Source organism: Coturnix japonica, chromosome 4, assembly GCF_054131305.1.
Source record: "Coturnix japonica strain WE chromosome 4, WE-NBRP24, whole genome shotgun sequence".
NCBI classification, from domain to species: domain Eukaryota; kingdom Metazoa; phylum Chordata; class Aves; order Galliformes; family Phasianidae; genus Coturnix; species Coturnix japonica.
The window spans coordinates 37,222,042-37,243,475 of NC_140666.1; the positions used below are offsets into that span (position 1 = coordinate 37,222,042).

The 21,434-nt window shown below is 39.4% G+C and overlaps 1 long non-coding RNA gene across 3 annotated transcripts in view; it reads right to left on the reverse strand.

The window, feature by feature from the left end:
- Window positions 1-8,805: 8,805 nt before the first annotated feature.
- Window positions 8,806-21,434, reverse strand: part of LOC107313129 (uncharacterized) — a 60,843-nt gene continuing 48,214 nt past the window's right edge. For all 3 annotated transcript variants that reach the window (XR_014945286.1, XR_004307092.2, XR_014945285.1), the window contains one exon: window positions 8,806-21,412. This is a non-coding gene — a long non-coding RNA (uncharacterized LOC107313129). The remainder of the gene's footprint in view (window positions 21,413-21,434) is intronic.

Genomic DNA, 21,434 nt, shown 5'->3' on the forward strand with positions numbered 1-21,434 from the left:
GTATTTTTGCTCAGCCTTTTTTGGCCCAAGCATAGGATCTGATAGACTGAGTGGCTTGGAAAAGGAAAAGGAAATGGGCCTCAGCTACATCACGCTGTTTGTGGTGGTAATGCTACTTTTGGTGCTCTTATCACAGTTCAAAGGGACTAATAGAAATGTCTTGTCCCACTGCAACATAGCAGTAACCCTATAGGCTTGAGAGTTTTGGTTTACTTAAATAATCATTTTTCATGCAAGTAACATGTATTTGTATTTAACAACCTGTAAGATTAAGCTACAAATTAGTGAACTTAGTCTGTTGATTGTTATTGTTGATTATTATTTTTGTATCTTCAGCATCATTTGGGTCTTTCATTTGTTCTGCCAGTACATCTTATTGCAGTATTTCTTGTGTTTAATCCTTTTCTACATATTTTAATGATGTCAGCCCAACAGCATTAGGTTGGGTTTCCTTTGTGATAATGCAAACAAGCTATGGAGCCCTGGATGCAAGAAGAATAACTGCAAAAGACTGATAATTGACCCTTATAGAACAATGAGTAGATACTTATACAGATGATCTATATTTAAAGAAAAAGACGTTTAAAATAACTAGAAATCTACTGAGTTATCACACATCATGAATTCTCTCCTTGGCTAAAAACTCCTTGGCTGTTATTACAGCAGCAGGTTCATAACAATGAATCATGGTTGGCAAAGGCTATTTAATCTTTGACTTCAGGACTGTGTTCAACCTTGAACACTTCCATGACTGTCAGTTAAATTTATAATTTGCTTTCTTAAATACTGATATATTTGACGCAATTAGGCAACAACAAGTTCTTCCCATTAACTACTTAATCCTGTTCCTATTCTTGCTCATGGTCATTTGAAGTGACTGCCTGGTACCAAACACTGAACAAAATAGCCCAAAATACATAAAACAGAACAATACTCAGGAATTATGCTCAAAGAGTCTTATGTATCTTTTGGGCTGTCACTGAAACAGGGTCTCCAAGGAAAATCTCTTTGCATCACAGAAGTATCTTGTGGTTTAACTTCCTTCTACTTGACTTACAGTTTCAACCTCATAAACTCTGTGGGAGCTGTGTTATTGGTAAGGCAGAGGTGCTGTAGGGGAGCTGTGTACTTAAAAGCTTGCGCAGACCTACCCACAACTACTCCTTGGTTCCTGTTAGTGGTGTTAACCTCTTCCTTCCTAAAGCAACAAGATAAGAGAAGTTTGAAGCATTTGTGATGCATGAAGAACCTTGTTGATGGTGAGGGAAAATGGCAATCTAATGGGTGGTGATGAAATGTGAGGGGAGTTCTTAAGCGAGTTCTTGAAGTCAGCTCTTATTTCAATGCTTTATATATGTTCTATACAGTTCTTCTTGTTGCTTTACCACTTCCTCTGTGCATTTGCAGATGTACTTTTATGATCAAGTTCTTTTCTCCCTGACATCCTTCCATTTTTCTCTTTGAATCTTGCCTTTCATACTGAGATTTCCTGAGGGTAGAAACGCTCCTGCATACAATTGTGTACATATGTAAATTCAACAAGGATTAGATAGTTAGCACTTTGGATGGAAAACTACACCAAGACTTAGTACACTATTCAAATGCATCTATGGACACTTAAGATTAGAATAGGCTTCTATCTTTGGTAGCCTTCCTCTGTTTTCTTTTGTTGTTGTTGTTGGTTGGTTGTAAGGTTTTTTGGTATTTTTTATTTTTGCTTTTTTATATTCAGTAATGAGAGTGAACTATTGTACTGTAAATAAGGCTGCTTATAATAATGTAAACAGTGCAGTAAAAGTACACCACTTGATGAGTCAGTTTGTTTCAAGCTACGGACCAGACACAAAGTTGTAGAGCATGTTGCAAAATTACAGCAGGTCAGGGGAAAAAAACTACAGTGTAAGAAAATTAAATCAGACATTTGCTATTTGTTTGATAAAAACCTTTTTGTAAGGGGGACCACCTGTCCCTCTTGTAATTGCTTGGATGCTGTCTTTTTCTCCAGCTCACAGAAAACACCTTGGATACACTGTAGTCTTTGCAGCCCAGTTGATTCATTCCTGCTTTGAATAGAGATTTTCATTCTTTAATACTTTGCTCCAGTTCTTCCCTATATGCAGCATGTGTCCATTATTCCCTCCCCCGCTTCCTTCCTCCCCCCCCCCCCCCATTTCACTTGTTATATATCTGTTTCATTTTCTTAGTTAGGTTGAATGTGAACCTGGGGTCAAGAACAGACAAGTCAGGTGATGGGACTGAAGTATAACTGCCTTTTCCAGTTTTTTTCCACCACATTGTCTGGGGGTTTGGGAGCATATACTTGCACACTGTGCAAAAAACAAAGTTCACAGTTCAGCTGTCAGCTGTGAAGCTCACAAGTTCCTTACAGAAGCCCAGACTTAAAAGCTACATGATGTGATCTCTCTTTAAGGTGCTTTTTTCAAGGTATGAAGCCTCCTTTTGGAAAGCGTGTTGATTATTACCCCTTCATAAAATCCATCTTTTGGAGGTCTTTTAGAACCCTGTGATGAGTCCATCTTGCATGTTAATGTTCATTTTTTATTGTCAGTTCTCCACATTCTTTAGAAATATGCTTGGTGTGTATGAAGTAAGGCTGAACTTCGTACTTCTTCAAAGGTGTGGCAGGCACAGAAAAATGAACCAAACACCAGACCTGATCTGTTAATGGAGTGTTGTGCCCAGTGGTCTGAGCTATCTATGAACTTGCCTCAGTACAAATATCTCCATTAAGTAAGATTTTTTTTTCTTGAGGTAGCATGCTATTATGCAACCACTGTGCCCCTAATAAATAGTAGGTCACTTTACCATTCAGCTTCAAGGACCAAAATATATCTTGAATGCAAGAACAGTTACTAAAGGCTTCTAAATAAGTAGTGGAGTGTTTACCTAAATGACAGAGTTATGGCTGACAACCTGAATGGCAATGACATTTAAGTTTTCCTGAGACATTTCTCATTCAAATTACATCACTAGTTCTGAGGATCTCTTTTATTAGTCTTGCTGGCATGTATCTCTATAGTGATGATTCCTTGCTGTCAATATAGCCAGTCATTTCTTCTCCACACCTGTTTTGATTGAGTTATTTCAGTTTTCCCACACGCCTATGTGTATGTAAACCTGTGTGAATGATTGATATGGATTCATACTTCTATTCTGAATTATCTTCTTTCATTTTTCTTCCAGGAGCAACTACTAAAGTTTTGTCTGTATAGCGTGCAAACCTAGCCAAAACTGGAATAAAAAAGCTGGAAGCTGAATATGGGTTTAGTATACTGCCGTCATGTATTCTGAAAGGTAATACAGTTCTGAGGAATGTTGCAGGAGACCCACAGTCAGGTATCCTCACTGCTGAAATTCACATGACCTTGGCCAGAGTAAATTCTTTGCTAAAGCAGAGATGGGAGGAGCAGCCTTCCAAAAACAAAATTTTGTGCCATAAATCTTCCTGAGAACATTGCACAATTTTAGCAAGGCTTCACAGTATGGAGGGCATTGCTGAAGAATGAGTGATACAAACCATACAAGGAGGCAAAAGATCTTGAGGACAGAAGCGAGTCTTTGTTCAAGCAGGTTACCCAGGGGGGAAATACAGTACGTGATGTACCATATGATAAATCCATCATACAAGTTGTTTCTGGAAGGTCATATTTACTGGAGAACTGTCTTCATTTTGAGAGGAATTTCTGCCTAGGCAGAGTGCTTGGAAAAGGCCAGCGTACCTCATAGTCTCACTGAAACTTCATTTTGGCATATAAGGCACAGCCTTGTGCAATCCTCTTGCACGTGGATGAGTATCACCTTTGCTAACTACCAGCTTAACACTCATCAGGTCTAAAAAAGGGCAGGAGATTTATAAAGACATTCTGCTCCGTTTGAGTTTTTGGAAAGCAGATCAGTCAGGCCATCATCCCAAACTTGACCTGTGCTGAAAATAAGCAATGTTGTCCTATTAGACCATTCTGCAAACTGACATTTCTCCTCCCATGCTGGACTCTGCACATCTAGCTGAAGATTGCTGGTAACCAGGTGAGTGGATGGCTAGAGCAGTTAAGGTGGGGTACTGTGTCTTGCAGGAAGACCATTATGTCTTTTTGAGGCTGCACTGAAGATCTGTTTTTCTGCATCTGTGTTAAAAATCACAGACCTTCTCTGACCTCCTCTGCAAATAAGCCTTTGGTTCCTCTACAGATGTGCGAAGTGTTAAATCCATCCTGACAGGGAGGAAGCACCTTCTACATATGATATATGATTTCTGTTGCACAGCTTAAATGACAGACAGACTTGGTCCACAAATACCCTCAAACAGTAGCCATTGCAATTAGTTTTATTGTTGCTCAATTCTCAAGCCACAGGTCAGAAGTACTGTTTGACTGGTCCTGGTAAGATTCTCTATGGCTGGTATAGTTACCCAGATATTAGCCATGAATATTCTAAGAAAAATATAATTAATGCTTTACTAGTCTCAGCCTGCACAACTGTCTTGCACCATCCCTTCAGAAGTACTTAAATATTTTTGTTAGTAGCTATATCTGCTATCTTAAGTTCCCAATTATATCTGCTGCTTAGACAGCTCAGAAATGCTGATGCTAGGGCTGAGGCAGCATCATACAAACCAATACAGGGACATACCTACTTGCAGTATGTCTTGAAGGGTGAAGGAATGAAAGTATTAATGTATAAAAACCTACCTTCTCACCTCAGTTCAAAGAGTATCTAAGAAAACAGAAGTGCAGCCACAGCCCCTCTTTCTTCTCTTCTCCTTCTGATGTAAGGAGAGGATGACAGTGGCTCATTGTTTGGAGGATGAAACCTAATGCTGGGTGTGGCTCTCTGTCCAGGAGAGCCTTGATTTTAGGGTGCTCCAGTAAGGCTATGACCACTTACATGGCAAACCTGACCTGACAGTCATGGCCTCGTTGTCTCTGTGGATGTTACACAACTCATACTCTGTTCTTCTACATCAATTTCAAATGATCCATAACATCCAAATGTAACTTAAAAGTAACTTACTGAGCTGAATTCCCGATGCACTGATTGAAATACACAGAAATGGAGAATCAAATTAACATGCTAGGGGACCTAGTTGCCTCAGTTACTAACTCTTTAATTCATCAGACCCATCATGCAGTTCACTGGACCCACTGCTTTAACAATGGCTTCAGACAAACTATGGTAAGATGTGAAAAGCTGGAATGTATTTGCTGGGGGATGCATCTGTAAGAGGAAGGAGAGACTTCAAACCATGCAAAGATGCATACTTGTACCCAGAGCTCTGTAGTGCAGCCTCTGTATAGTAGCTGATATGTACACTCCACAGAGACTCATGTGTTGGGGTATTTAGAGTATGAGCTGAGTGGCATCCTGTTCAGATCTTGGATCTCAATTTCAAGGATACTGAGTGCATTTTCAGCCTACTTGCTGGGAGATGACAAGCGAGTGGATAGGGCTGTCCCACATACTGATCAGCAGGAACAAGGAGAGCAGCCACCATGACTCAAGGATAGCAAACACAGCAAGGCACCTGAAACATGGCCCAGGACATGTCAGAAGATCTTTAATAAGGCTGAGGAGAACAAACTCCCCCAGACTCACTGAATAAAGAAGCTTTTGTTGATTATTATGAAATGTCAGTGCAGCCTTACCTTCCATGTGTATTTGGGACAAATGTTGCTGGAGTAATCATGGATCGTGGACAAATGGAGGGTGATCTTCTGATCCACTCAGAAGGTTTAAAGGCTAGCATTCATAAATGACAGATCAAGCCCAATGGATTGCCTGTGGACTCTACCTTGCGTGGGGATGTAGCCAAAGATGAGTTCAAGGCAGCACCGGGACAGCTTTCAGTTCAGGCACTTGGCTCTGCCTCACACTGTGCATGGTACAAGAAAAAGACCTGCTGCCTTTTCATTTCTAAATGGCCCATCTACAAATTTCTATTTCAAGGGGAAAGAGTATTTTTCAAGCTCTCTAGCCACTTTTTCTACAGCTTGTCATCATTACTTTTTATTTGGACAGAAAATTTCCTCTATTTTTGGAAGTTTAAGGTCTTTAGAACCTAAGTTAAGGAGCAGAATTGTCCACATGGGTGGATGGAAGCTGACCTGTTTATTGACTTTCATTTTATTGTCTACTGGTTGTTCCCAATAAAAAGAAAGAAAGAGAGAGAGAGAGAGAAAGAAAGAAAGAAAGAAAGAAAGAGAGAGAGAGAGAGAGAGAGAAAGAAAGAAAGAAAGAAAGAAAGAAAGAAAGAAAGAAAGAAAGAAAGAAAGAAAGAAAGAAAGAAAGAAAGAAAGAAAGAAAGAAAGAAAGAAAGAAAGAAAGAAAGAAAGAAAGAAAGAAAGAAAGAAAGAAAGAAAAAGAGCAAAGATCAGTTGTAGAAACAGAGTGTTGGCTAGGAAGGACTTCTTTCTTTCACCTTTGAGAGTTTGTGACAATCAGGAAAAGCAAATTAAACAGTGAAAATATTGGGAGAGAGGTCTTTTTGTGTCTGTGAATCAGTATTGGTAATAACTTGATTTTGTTTTGAGATTCATCTGTCTTCATGTTACTTCCTGTTTGCTATTTTGTTTGTTATTATTATTAGTAGTAGTACTAGTAGTATATATTTCTTCTTAAAACTCAATCAATAAGAAATAAGCAAAGGAAGCCCTGAAGCATTTATGTCTTCCATTGTATGTAACAATTTCAGTTATAGCTAGGATCATTTTCCAAAGGTTTAGTGCATAATTTCTGTAAGCAGGGTCAATAGGTAAGCATTTTTGTACATGCACACCATCCAGGTCATCAATAGAATTCAGGTTTCTCAGTGTCCCCTTTGACTCATGCCTCATATATTTGAAACATGTTCACATTTTTTCTTGTCTGTACATGTGTATTGCATACTTCTTTTTATGCATTTTTATTGAACTAGGGCTTTATTTCAGTATTTCTTTATCATTTTAATTACAAGCAAACATCTTGTCTGACTCGTTTCTATGACATATGTAAAGGTTCACAGGATCTGGTAATTAATAAAAGAGAAGCTAAGAATATATTTTTAAAAAAATCATGCTTAGAATTTGATCATAGTCTGCTTTTTCTTTTCCCTTCCTGTGGGTGAAAAATGACTTGAAGTCCCTCTCCTTCACCGTCACCTGCAGCATGAATTGATATGTGACTTTCAGTATTTTAATCATTCTGCCTTTTGAAGGAGAGGAAGAAATCCATAGCTGCCTTTATTAAACCACAAGTCAAACCTTGTTAACTAGAGTACTCACGCTGTATACATGTGCCTGGCTAATAAGGAAAAGAAGGCCAAGTAGGCAATCCAGTTTTCAGCAAGAAGCGTGGATCATGCGGGGTTTACTCATGTAAGTCCAGCCATTTTTTATTTTTTCAGGGGAACTAGTTTATACTTAACAACTTGACCTCCTTGGCTTTTAAAACATAAGCTCGTTTTTAAAGTTTATTGATTAATCATATGGTTGAGAAAGACACTGTCAGTTGGAAAATTGTAATGCTTACTATAAAAATAAAGTCTGAAGTGGATATGTACAGTACTGGAAATTACTGCAGCTTGTACAGCTCTGTGAGAAGGTTTTCTGGAAGTCAACTTCCAGCTTCTCCTCCTTGTAAGTATTTGGAAAAACTGAGCTTCCTTTATGTTCCTGTATTGTTGGGGCCAGCTACAAGGTCTGTTGAACTGGATTACAGCAATCAACATAAATCGGCCCCTTCATTTTTTCTGTCTAAAAAAACTAGCCAAAGAACAACAACAACAACAAAAAACAACAACAACAACAAAAAAACACCCTTAGAATAAAAAAAGCAAAACTGGTTTGCAAACTATCTAAATTAAAACCAAAATAATTAGAAGACAAAACCACTGAACACCACTAAACAAAACAAAGCCATTGTCATTTTTCTTTTTTTTAAAGATTAGGTAGACTGTGTTGCTTTAATTCCAAACTCAGACAGCTGCAGACTTACCTCAGAACACTTTTTCTTTAGGAGTGTAAGTCAAGTCCTTAATGCTAATGTAGGAGGGTTTTTTTGTATTTAATTTAACATACATTTTGTTATCGCTTGGCTCAGTGCCTCAGGACTATGAGCCAAAGCTGTTACACTGTAATATCCATGAGGTTCAGTTTTCTCTTTCACCTGCAATACTGTACTCTTCAGTGTAATGCTAATGTGACTCCTGCAGTATAACAAAGAACCCATAATGACAGCAGCAGAGGGGCCTGAATGTCATTTACACCTATTTGCTATATTCAAGGTCAGCAAGAATGCACCTGCAAAACACACCACTGCACCCAGACTGGCTACAGGAAAATAATCCACTGAGATGAGATAATTTTGAATAACAGACTTCTATATATTTTTTTCTCTTCAAATCTTGAAGGTCTTTGTATGAAAGATCATAATGAGATGCTCAAGACAAGCACGTGCATTTCCGTGGTAACAGTGAAAGAGACAACCTTTGGGACAACGTTAAAGAATAGTAAAAACAAAACATTATAAAAAAAGTGTGTAGTGTATTTATAAATGCAGAGGCAGAAACCTTGTTTCCTGTTGGCACATTTCTTGGACTCTGTTTGGTAAAGGAACAAATTGTTGACTGAATAATAAAAGTAACGCAGAGTTACACTGCAGCAGAAGTAGAAAGGCTAATGCCTTTGTCTCAAAGAGTGCAAAAGATTTTGACTTACAAAAGAAATGAAAAGCAAATAGTGGTGTTCTGATGTGATATTTGTTATGAAAGTATATTGAAATCCACACCACAAACACATTTTTATTAAAAAAAAAAAAAAAAAAGATATGGTGCATTCCCCCACTTTCATTCTCCATTGTAGTCCAGAAGGACAGTCCCTCTGACCAGCAGGAACAAGGAAGGAGCAGCACACTTCTGAAAGGAAAAGTCCCACAGCAGGGAGCTGTTTCTCAGCCCGCATTTGACTAAGCACAACTGACAGAGCGACATTAGTGCCAGTCACAACACTGGTAGTGATTCCCCCAGTCACTCTGCCTTCCCCATACCCATAACTTCCCTTCTCCCTACTTCCAGCAGAGGGTCCAAATTATCACAGCTTCAGGAGCTCAGGGCAGGCTTCAGAGAGCAGATCCCCTGGAATTTACAATTAAGAGAGTTTTTAGACTGTGCTCTGATAATATTTCACCATACTGCACCTTACCTTTCAACAGGAACATCTAATGTCAATTTCAGAGCAAATATTCATATATTCAAGCCTTCAGGTGGTTTTAGAGTTCAAGTAACAAAAAATAACAACACAGCTCTCCTCTGCTTTTTCATTTCTCTGTGGATTGAAGAAGAAAAATTTTGAATGAGTCAAATCTTATCCAATCTGAAGACAAAGATTCATGAAAGATAATCTGAAGCATGTGGATTCAAATAAACTTGTAATTTAAATCTGAAATGGATTTGTCCATGATCTTTAAGTGAACATAGACCAACCAGTGTTTCATCTGTGCAGATCAGTTTGTTATCTATCACTGCTCTGTTTACAACCAGCACAGATTTGAGAGAAAATTCCCATTTGAAAATACAATTTACGCTGACATTTTTGAAATTCATATCTGAAGAAAATATCTCAAAAGTCACAACTCGTGATCTGGCTTAGATTAAACCCTTTGTTATATTATGTAACATAAACTTTCGTTATACTAAATTCACTGCCTACCTCAAGTGTCTTTTCTGTATTATTATGCTCCACCATAGACTGTTTCAGGTGCCAGCAGCTGGCATATCTGTCCCTGAATCTGTGATTCTCTCCATTGCTGTTATCTCCATTGCACTATTTCCATAAACATATCATCGTTCTCAGGAGACTGTACATTGCTATGCCAAATTTAATGAAATTTTATTTAAAATCCAGGCATAATTTACTGATGAGAGGACAGCAGAAATATCCTGGCACACTTCTATTGTACATCATGCTTTCATGAGAATTAGAGGTCTGTATGTATCAATTGCTGTCTGCCCTTTTGGACCTATTTTGTAGAGTCATAGAATTGTTTGAGTTGGAATGGACCCTTAAAGGTCACCTAGTCTGCCTCTTCTGCAACGAACAAGGACACCTACATCTAGAACAAAAGGTTTAGGAATCTAAATACACTGAGCATCAAACTAGAGCTGTACTTAGATGCTTCAGCTTCAATATTTAGTAGAACTTACACTGCATATATGAATGTATATACAATCTGATAGTCATATAGTAATATTTTTGCTCAAGGGCCATTTTCAGATATCATGGTCTTACATACAGCTACAGCTCTCTTATGCATTCCTTTTTCTATTTTTAGCACAGAGCTTTTATCTGCTTTTCAGTCTCAAGGAGTATTGCTAGTCAATCTGTCTTAGTGCAAGAAGAATATTTCATGGTGGTCATTGTGGAGGATTCACTTTAATCTTGTATTCCCCAGGAAACTGCTGGGGTTTATGAAATGAATCTGTATACTTCCATTACATCTTCTGGCTTAATGCATGCTGGTAGGTCTGGAAGTCAGATGGTTCCTAGTCTTAATATGTACATGATCAATTTAGGATTCAGGCATGGTTTGAAAGCAAGCTGCAGTAGAACATTGTATCTGCAATTTAGAATTGTAAATATTTTATCTTCTTTAATGCACAGGCACATCTTGCACATTCATGACTAAGCTGCAAAAGGAAGCCGGCTTTCAGACAATAACTGTGATAAGCTTGAATAGTTTCACCTGTTCAAATATCTTTATGGATATTAAAATAATATGCGCACTAAATATCAACTAATATTTATCCTAGTGTCATTTCTCCCTGCTGGTAACCTTTGTAAACACATTGGGCGTTGTACTGTTATTTCTATTCAGGCAGCATCATACATCCACTGCATCATTCCTTCTGTGCTGTGACCCTGAGCCCATCATGTTGACTCTCTGAGATCTGCAGATTTATGTCTTCGCAGACTTTTTAGGCATTCATCTGTGTTTTGTCATTTCACATACTTCCTAGTGCTTCATTCTTTTGCTCCCAGCTTCATTGTCTGCTAGCTTTTGGCATTAGGTTGCTTTTTTTTTTTTTTTTTTTTTTTTTTTTTTTTTTGTAATATACATGAAGACTTAGTGAAATGTTGTCTTCTGTTTAGACATATGTTTGGAGTGGAGTTGTGTGCCATTCTGTGTGTTTTAACTGGTTTATTTAAATCTACTTTATTTGAACCTTGATTTAATTCAAATGGAATTTTTAAATGGCTGACTCATAAGCTTTCATGGGATGTGCCCCCCATGCCCAGCATATCACGTGTATCAGTAAAAGCACAAAGCTCACCTAGTAATATCAGTCTTTTCCAAAGCATTTTATAGGTACATTCAGATGTTACACTCTTAAAGACTGGTTTGCTTTTGAAAACTAAGATTACCTTTAGGATGACAAAAATAGTATGTCTATTAATAGTAATACCAGAACGAAATAACCTATTAATAATCTGTAATCAGCTATTTTTTCTCTTCAATATATATGCATCCAAATATCCTCCCATACTTTACCCAAGATCAGACAGTACCCTTTTTACCCTTGATTCCAGTTCTCAAACCCTTCACATGTAGAGCCATCCCTTCCATGGAGGGCAGTACCCTGCATGCTGCCAGGTGATATTGTACAACTGTGCTCACTGCTAGGTTTTGCTTTGTTTGCCCAGGTACCCGTAAGGAGCTGTTAATCTTAAGTAGTGATGCTGCACAGTCAAGGAAGAGGCACAGAACCGCTTAGAACCAGAGTTTTCTGATTGTATCTTGTTAAGCTTCCTGGTTGGTGCAAGTAGCTCACGTCACCTGAGAGAAATGCACAAGGCTAAGAGAAAGAATGTTGTAATGAAGACCTTGATGGGCAGGAAAAAGGGAGTGGAACAAGACCGATGAGAAAGCATGCCATGAAATCACTGCAGAGGCCCAGACAACCACAAACACCAAAATACAGTACATTTTTCCTAAAAAAGAAAAAAAGTGAACGTGAGTACAGCCATCTGGGACTATACTGGCAACAGCAAATCACTGCAATCAGAATGCAAGATCTTTCGGTCCACTTAAATGATCATTTAAGTCTATATGAGCACCGTATATTTACATATATTAATATGAGAATATCTGCATTCAAAGAAGAATGACAGAATATCATGATGTCCACATCCCTACCTCAGAGGAATCCAGCTGTGACTCAAAACTGAGGTGAGAGGACCCTTGAGCATGTTAGATTTGTCAGCCTCCAAATGTAGGCAGCTGTTTATTGTTATTCTTTGTACCTTCTTGGAAGAAATAAAATACAGGCTGGAACTTCAGCATAGTGCTGCGCCTCCTAAAACCCACAAGGAGAAAAAACCTCTGAAAGTTTCATTACAATTTTTATTTTATATTTTATAAGATGCTGCAAGGTATGGAAAAGAAATCACAAATAAATGTTAAAAAATAGAAGAGGAAGACAGATCATATCTGAAATTGAAAAATAAGTAAAAGTATAGTGATATGCATTACTGTAAAGGATAAAAAAATTGAAAATCCATTTAAATGATTAGTTGGGAAGAACATTGTTTGCCTATAAAGACTAATTATATTAGATATTTAAGGAATAAAGATAACAATAGGACCAATTTACTATGTAGGAAATTGAAGGAAAGACCTGAAAAACTGATAGCAGAACAGAGCAGAAAGTTGGCCTTCCTGCTGAAGTACAGCTTCGAGGTATGAGAGGATGGTGGAGTCATCGTTCCTGGAGGCGTTCATGTAAAGGGTAAATGTGCTGAGGGACATACATGGTCTAGAATAGTTACATGCTTGGGCTGATGGTTGGACTAGGTGATCTTAGTGGTCTATCCAACCTTATTGATTTTATGATTCAATCTAGTGTTCTCCCTCCCAACAACAGGCATATTTTAGTGTCTTCTGCATGCTACATATCTAAGTTCTTCACATTTCCCTGTGTAGATGTACTCATTTATAAGCAGCATAAACAAAGGGGGAAAAAAAAACCAAAAACATGTTATCATAAAACAAAAAAGATCACCAGTGTGCTGATTCTTCGACTTTTTATCTATTTCCTGACTTTTCATGTGTTTACTTCTTAAGCCCACACTCCACTGTGGAACAAATGCTTCATCACCTGAAGGAACGATCCCCTGGCAGGAGCAGGAAGGAACCAGCAACATTTTCCTGTGGGGTTGAGGGCTTGGCTTGGCCCTATATTGCTTCGGCAACAGAGGAGGAAGCAGCTCCTCCATCTGCATCAGCCCCACACCAGTCTCCTCAGGAATGGGGCCCTGTTTGCTGTTCCTGTCACTGGAAACAAGGAGAATGAGATGTTGCATACTGTTGGCATAGTAATGCCTCTGTCAGCAAAAGCTACATCCCACTGTCCTTGTCTAACCTTTATAATCCAAACTATTTCTCCACCCCAAGGCACAGATCCTCCTGCATGCGAAGGGCTGCCCTGTGCAGCCATACAATACCCTGATCAGCCTCTTTACTCAGCCTGTTTTGCTCATTTCAGTACAGTTGTCTCCAGTCCAGCAGAAAATGCATTAAAGAAGCTTTTCATAGTAGGAACATTTCACATCTCACTGTCTTTAATATAAATCTTTTTATCTTTTTTTTTTTTTTTTTTTTTTTTTTTTTAAATGAGTTTTCATAATGCTGGCAGACATGGAAGTCTCAAGCAGAATGTCTGTTCCATGGGGCTCTCCCACCTCGCACCCCATCAGTTGGCATGAACGTGGGACTGCTTCTCCAGTGTGCCTGAGGGGATGGAGAGCTGCCAGGGATAAAGGAACAGGAGCATGGACGTGATCATGGACATGTCAGGACTCTAAGCAGAAGGCTCCTGCTAGGTACCCAAAGCACCAACATGCTACAAAATCCAATCCCAGCTTATCCCTGGAGCTCATGGTTCTTAGGACATCACAAGCACAAAGTAAAAACTTGATTTTCCTGTTAGGAAATGCTTACACCTTGTTGGCAATTGGGTGTTTGCATTCTTTTAAGTCTAAGTGTCTTGGGCTGAGTGAACAGGAGCACAGCTTAGGATGGGAGAGGTAATGAAGAGAAAGGGAGGGGACTATGTCTTAATCTGCCATTCGGTAAACCCATCTTCATGCTAAAATGAATATAGTGATTAATAATAATAGCAACTTTTGACTATTTTGAAAAATTGCAATGCTAGAAAATGAATGTTTCCAAGTTTCTCAGAAGAAGAAAGATTTAAGGGGAAAATAGTATACTCAGAACTGAATTTGAAACTATGTATTGGTAATGCTGACCATAATCAGGAATATTCAAGTAATTTCGTACACTGACCTCATAGTCATAGAATCACAGAATCATAGAATGATTTGAGTCGGAAGGGACCTGTAAGATCATCTAGTTCCAACTCGCCTGCTATAGGCAGGGACACCTTCCTCTAGGCCAAGTTGCTCACAGCCCCATCCAGCCTGGCCTTGAATGCTTTCAGGGAGGGGCATCCACAACCTCACTGAGCAACCTGTTCCAGTGACTCACTACCGTCACTGAAAAGAATTTCTTCCTAATATCTAGTATAAATCTACCCTCCTCCAGTCCCAGAATTCACAAGAGCAGAGTAGAGAGGCAGAACCGACTCCCTTGACCTGCTGACTATGGTTCTCTTGATGCAACCCAGGATATTGTTGGCCTTCTGGGCTGTAAGCACATGTTGCCAGCTCATGTTGAATCTCTGAGTAGTACTTATCCCTGGCTCCTACTCTGCTAGGTAGAACACATTTTCTGTCTTAGAATCACAGAATCATAGAATCCTTAGAGTTGAAAGAAACCTCTGAAGGCCATCTGGTCCAACTCTCCTGCAGTGAAAAGGGACACCACAGCTAGATCAGGTTGCCCAAGGACTTATCCAGCCTTGCCTTGAAAGTCCCCAGGGACAGAGCATCAACCCCAACACATCTTAGTCTATGAAAATTTATAAATGCATATATGATGACTATTATACACACATGATGGAGTACCAATTGAAAGGGGACCAACTAAGAAACTCTGTTGCGCTTATCAATATTCCCACACTATTCCTCTCACAGATATTGGTATGGAGAAGAACTCTTCACAGATGCATTCTTTAACCTATTTTATCTAATTTGAGAATTACAGAACTATAAGATGTCAAGTTGCTTTTGCAAAATGAGCTTTTGCAGGAAGAGTCTCTTTTTCATGCAGTAATTATAAACAGAGGGACTATCGAAATTCCAGAGAAAAGAGAATCTGTCTGACAAATGATGTCTTAATGTTTGATCAAATTCAAGGCATTAATGGTATCATGCAGCATAATTTCTGCTTTCTTGAAAAACAGTGCAGTTCATTTTGAAATTGGAATTCCCTAGAGATTGCCAGGGGAGTGCAGATTATTAATTACAGTGTTCTCTCATTATCTTTCGTTCAGAACAATAGTGCTCCGGAGGTCCTGTGGAATCCTTCTCCCCTGCAAGGTGTCGGGTTTTGATTAAGCATCATTTCATACAGTTCATTAACAATGTATCTTAAAATGAGCTTTTGATTGAACATTTTTATTGGGCATTTAATATAATTTATGGTTTCTGTTGAAATTTTACATACAACATTTGCCAAGTTAGTTATATATTTTTCATTAAACAATGGCATTTTAAGTTTTCTGAAAGGTTCTATTTTTTGAAAAGAGGAACAGATTATATAAAAATTGATTATGAATGCAGTATATCATGAAAATAGCCCTCCTGGCTATATTTTATTCCAGTGGAGCTACAGTACATAGGTGTACGAGCAGGTCCATTTTCAAGCGTCGTCATTTTGCACTGCCAAGCTGAAAGCCAACCTTTAAGCTTACTTTTCCTATTTAAAGTGCTAATATGGGGAGTGTTTGGAAAGCAAAGCCTCCTATTTCATTATGCTGACCCACAGTGTCAGAGGTGGATCTTGGTGGTATGGCAGTAGGGGTTGAATCTTCACACCAATATTCCATTACAAGTTGTTGCTGTGTGATGGATGGCAGCAAAGGGGTGTTCTACAAAATGGCACCTGATGTGGAAGTGCACATGAAGCAAAGGTGTGTCAACGAACTCTTCAGCACCTGGAGGGGATGTTTTGCCACACGTCAGCTATGTAAAGTTTGTAAATATTCTTGGGAGCATTGGCCTCAAGCCCAGTTGAATACTCTGATGCAAACACAGGGAAAAAGATCTTTCAGCAGACTTACTGGGAAGTTCAGGTTTTGTTCCTAAGTACTCTGGGGGACACTAAGATCTGGGGCCTATGAGTGGTAAGGAAGAATTACTCTGCATCTCTCTTACACAACTGCCACATTAAGACGAATCATACACTGAATGCTGAGTGGCTTTCAGATCAGCCAGGTAGAGAGATGTATTTATATCCTACAGTTAGGGAGCACTGTTTCAGATGGGAATCCTGATTGGAATGTCTTCTTTGTCTGCAACAAGATTAAAAAACATATGTATTTTATATGCTGAAATAGCATGTATAGGATGTTCAGAGAGAGAGATACATTATAGTTAGAAACAAACTAGTAGTTGGAATTTGTGTCCAGGGAAATTATTGGAATTATTTACACACACATGCAAATATGCAGGGAAGCAATCCAACACTGACTGACTGTTACAAATCTGCTGGGATGAAACAAGAAGTCAAGTTTTCACTCAAAATACTCAAAGCAAAACATGCAAAACTCATCAGAACCTTTTGCTGAGCCTCAAGACAGCTTAGGGAAAATCTTCTATAATTTTTCTCTTTTACTTGGGCCCTGGACTTTGTGGTTGCTTGTTGGATGGGAATATTAGAATATTCAGCACACTTTTTCCTTGACCCATTAAGTATTAGAAAGCACCAGGAAATCTTATTATAAATATTTCCCATTTAATTATGTGTTTCCAGAGCTTGAGATCTTTCAGGATCTGGATGCTGCCTGTCCAAGCCAAACCAGAAATCTTTTTAAGAGATATGGGGTCCAACCACGTCATGTGGGTTCAGTTTAATGTTCCTGCCATACGTGAGAGGAAAAATGAAGCCAAAACATTCTGCTGCGCTTGTCTCAGAGCTGGATCCCTTTTTTATTTCCAGTGGACTCCACATTTCCTGTGCTGAGATGTAGCATAGGAGTCCATCTCTACTGCTGTGAATGGCTCCCATCAGAGACAACCCCAACTAAGGATTTTTACTTTATTGGAGAGCCGCAGTTTTCTTTTGTGCCCATGGATGTACTGATAGTTACCACTCTGGGGACATTCACGTAGTCTTGCTCTTGAACCTGGCAACCCACTGTGTGCTATTCAAACCTGGCAACATCTCAGAGAGTTCTTCAATAAAATATCCCTTCTCGCATTTTCTGGTTGCATCGTGCCACTTTTGAGTCAACTCCCTTTCCCAGGGTCACTGCAATACGGAAAATGTTTTTTTACTGATCTTTCCTAGCTACTGGTAATGCTGTTAATACTGCTGTAATTGACTTAGATGTGGAAATACATATACTTATTCTAGGGTTTAGTACTGTGTACTTGATAGCACTTTATAATTCAATTTCTTTCTAATTAATAGTGCAGTCAGCTTTCTCTGCTCTTTTCAGATGATTCATTGCATAAAAGAAAAAGAGATGAAATCACTTAAAAATAGGAAAACATAACTCCACAAAATGGATTATATTTCAAGCTGACAGTGCTCTTTTTCCTTCCACGGTGTTCTATTAATAGATGCAATAGATACATATATTCTGTATTATTCTTCTCTGCCGGATTTTCTGTCTCTTTTCTCTGTCATAAATTTCCCTATGTTTCTCACTCCATTCACTGTTTTGGGTGCAGCAGCCTATTTCTCATTTTGTACATAAACTCTAGTTTCTTGCTTCCCAGGGCTGGGAATCACTTCCTCCTCGAACACCTTTTCCCTGAGTGATTCTATGAGTCAACCATTGCACTAATCCCATTAAAACAAGCTTAGTTACTTTGTTTTTAATTGAGATGCTAAGATAAGGACATTCCATAGCTGATCAGTGGCATCATCATGCTTGGTAACCTTTGCCTCTCCTCACCCTGCCTGCTCCTAGCAATGCTCCTTCATGTCGCTTCAGGCTTTAAGTTTAAATTTCAGACAGCTCAAAACAGGGACAATATCTTCATGTGTGCTCCACAAAGCGACTAGCATGCTTTTCAGCACGCTAAAGACTATAAATAGTTTTTAAACAGCTCTTACACTTGTGTTACTTACTATGTCAGCAAGTTTCTGTTTAAAAAATGGCTGTCTTACAAAGAAACAAATTAAACTGGCAGGTTCCCCTGACTAGGAAACTCATTACTGACCAACACCCTCCTATGTCATGTGGGTGTGCCTGTGTGTTTGTGAAGCTCTGAAAAATCCAAGGCAAGGTAAAAAGCACAACAGTTCAAGGAAACACTTCAGTCTCAAATGGTAGGGCTTGATGGATGCAAGGCTAAAAGCAATCTGGGGCTGAGGATTTTGATCTTTAAAGCAAGCAATGCAAACAAAACATGAAAACAGTATTTGAAAAAGTAGAAAAACTTAGTATTTGGTATTCCTTATTTTGATGGGAAAAACTAAGGCACATAACTCAGAATCTGGTCCAAGGCAAAGTCTCTTCTCATGTGCCCTTGGCTGGCTGAGGGAGCACCTCTTCTGTGCACAATTCCTGCTCTCCCATTCCATTTCCAGTTGGGGGAGGGACAAGTCTTTGCAATTTCCCACATGCCGGCCCAGTAGAGGTGTTTTTTTCCTGTGGACACAGGGTGCCTGGGGAAGGGGCACACCTGAGCATCAGCATCACCTGGGGCTGAGCAGGCTTTGGAGCAGCAGATCAGAGGAACATCAGATCAGATGGCTCCTTGCACAGCCATGTAACCCTTGTTCCCCCAATGGTAAGTGTAGCATGAGTTTTTGCCAAGTCCCTAAGGCAAGGAACAAATGGAAAGGTCAGAAAGGAGTTTTCTGCTTTCATCCCAGGATAAAGTTTGTTTTTCCCGGTTTGACCTTCAACTCCCAGAAGACCTGAGTTTAAGTGCTTTGATTTACTTCCATAATAAAGTGATCGATTAATGTTAAAGGCAGGCTTTATGAGGCCTGTCCTCAGACAGTCTCGGAGCCTGCCACAGCAAGGATGTTATATTGCCATGATCCACAAAAGGTCACACGGAGGGAATCAAAGACAAGATAAGTGATGGTTTACATATCAGAAAAGCCGTCTGTAGTACAGGCAGGCAGCGTGGAACATGATGTCTCCCAGGGCTCTGTGCAGATGGTATGTAGTAAATATAGCCTGAGCTGCCTCCCCAGGACCTAGCAGTGTTGCTGCTGTGGTTGTTCAGGGTTTTACTTTTGAACAAATCTGTGCCCTGGAATTGTGAGGTACATGGACAGCTCTGCTTAAAATTTAGCAAATGATAAGATCTGATAAGCAACCCCAAAAGGCTGATGTTGAGCATCCTGCTCTCAAGAGCTAAGATTTTGATTTCTTAAGGTGTTGTGCCCTCAGTTAAAAATTCTAGTTCACTTTTGCTTTCTAGGTAGGTTTCACTGCAAGCATTTTTTCCTTAAAACAGAAAAGCAAACTGAGTAAGCAAAACAAGAATCAATACAAAACTTCTGTGTCAGTCTGTGTCTGCATGTCCTAAAGGGAAAGCTGCATGCTATCAAAAGGAAAAGCAAACATTTCTGAGTTTCCCATCATGCTTACAGGATAAATTGTTTAATCTTGCTCCATTTTCACTATTTTGGCTTTCCTGGGGTTGCAGAAATTGGGTGGCTGTGCTGAGAAATCCCCTCAGAGCCAGCTGCTCTGTTATTCTCAGAACAATAGAAGGAGATGACAGGGTACAGGGGTGATGATGCACCCCTGAAATCAACTTGCACAGCCTGACCAGAACCAGCCTGGCTTTTCCTCTTGGCTTAATCCAAACGTGGGGGAGAGCTTCTTGTTTCCTGCAGAGTGGTTGTCCCAGATCTGCTTCTAACAGTGTAAGAGTATATATAATTGAAGCTTTTGTTTTCTTTACAGTCAATAATGAAAATCCCACAGCATCTTACTGGCCAGTTACAAGCCCCTGTGCAACATCAGCCATTAAATCTGAACATTAAAGACGCCGCCTTGCAACACTGGGGCCCGGAATTCGAATCCCCCCTGTGGCGCAAGTGGTAGAAGTGCCGCTCTGCTACACAGAGGCTCGAATCCCGGGGGCTGGACTCGATGATCTCTAAGGTCCCTTCCAACCCACATGAAACTATGAAACTATGAAACATGAATAGCTGGTGCTGTTCAGTCAGGAGCAAGTGGTAATATTAAAATTGTTTCAAGAATGCACTGACTGCTGCTGATGTTCAGTGATGGGAAACTGAGGTGTTGACACGCTGGGAGGGGACCTGCTCTTAGTGCCCTCTGTCTAGAGGCACTTAAGATGAGGCAGGTAGTGCTGCCACCTTTGAAAATAAGTTTCCTGAACATCCATTTAAGGGACTTGGCTGTTGTGATCGTGTAAGCCTGTGATAAAACTTGTCATGGTAGAAGGAAATCATTTGAGTAAGAAGCTTGTCATTAAAGGCTTATCACTAATAGGACTTTTCACATGGCAATAATGTGCTAAGGCTGAATATGGCAAAAGCATCTGTATTTCAAGTTGGATGGTATCCTTGCAAGAAGAGAAGAGAAAAAAGGAGAGAGATCTAGGAGGAAAGATTAATCTCAAAACACACAGAGTAAAGCAGTCTATGGCAAAGCACTGACTGATGCAGTCTGCTCAGAAAAAATATTTGGCAAAATGCATATAATGAGTTTTTCAGGCTCCTAATATTTCCTTTCTATTATTTAGAGGACAGGTAGAATTTAAAGAAAAAAAAATAAATCTGTCTTTACAACATTCTAATAACTTAAAACAATTAAAACCAGCTCATAAAATTGTAGGTAGAACTGATGAAAAAACTTGCATCAGTTACTAAATCCAACCCTTGCCAGGACAGAGCTGCAGCATACATTTTACTAGTATATCCATTCAGTCAAGTTTTAGAGCTGACTTGATTTATTCTCTTTACATCTGGGGTTTTCTTCTATTGCCATCCCAGTTCTTTGGAGTTGCAACCCGTTGATATTCTGCTTGTTCCAAGGGAAATGATATGCATATTAAGGATCCAAATACAAAGCACATTTCTCTCTGTGTTCAGTGTAACCTGGCTAGACGGTACAGTTGGCAGACACCAGATGGTTGATTGGAGTCTCTAGCCAATCTCTGCAATTGCCGAAGCCTTAAGGACAAAACAACACCAGGGAGATGGATTTGATATGATCATGAATCACTGCTGGGACCACAGCAGATAAGTTAAGATAGGAGTCATGTGGGTCACCTTCTCGAAGCTCCTTCTGGTACTAAGTGCAAACAGAGACAGAA